The following is a 345-nucleotide window of genomic DNA, read 5'->3' as shown; positions in this document are numbered from 1 at the left end:
ATGGGGCTGTGTAAAAAGCACTGGCGATGGGGCTGTGTAAAAGGGACTGGCGATGGGACTGTGTAAAAGGGACTGGCGATAGGGCTGTGTAAAAGGGATTGGTGATGGGGCTGTGTAAAAGGGACTGGCAATGGGGCTGTGTAAAAAGCGCTGGCGATAGGGCTGTGTAAAAGGGATTGGTGATGGGGCTGTGTAAAAGGGCTGTGTAAAAGTAAGTACCAGTTAATTACTGGGGTCAATGTAATTGACTTAATCCCCTTGTCTGTCCCCTTTGTGTGTAGCCCCCTGTGGGCAATAAAGAAATAAAATCATCATCACCATCACTACAACCATCATCATTGCATC

At 47.5% G+C, this 345-nt stretch overlaps 2 protein-coding genes across 3 annotated transcripts in view; one reads left to right on the top strand and one right to left on the bottom strand.

Moving 5' to 3' along the window:
• Positions 1-345, top strand: part of LOC106872908 (papilin) — a 151893-nt gene that overhangs the window by 129992 nt on the left and 21556 nt on the right. The window lies entirely within an intron of this gene.
• LOC106876350 (ion channel TACAN) overlaps positions 1-345 on the bottom strand; it is a 19469-nt gene that overhangs the window by 11477 nt on the left and 7647 nt on the right. The gene's annotated exons all lie outside the window — the stretch shown is intronic.

The sequence above is a fragment of the Octopus bimaculoides genome, chromosome 30, assembly GCF_001194135.2.
Source record: "Octopus bimaculoides isolate UCB-OBI-ISO-001 chromosome 30, ASM119413v2, whole genome shotgun sequence".
NCBI classification, from domain to species: domain Eukaryota; kingdom Metazoa; phylum Mollusca; class Cephalopoda; order Octopoda; family Octopodidae; genus Octopus; species Octopus bimaculoides.
This window is presented reverse-complemented; position numbering and strand designations above follow the sequence as displayed.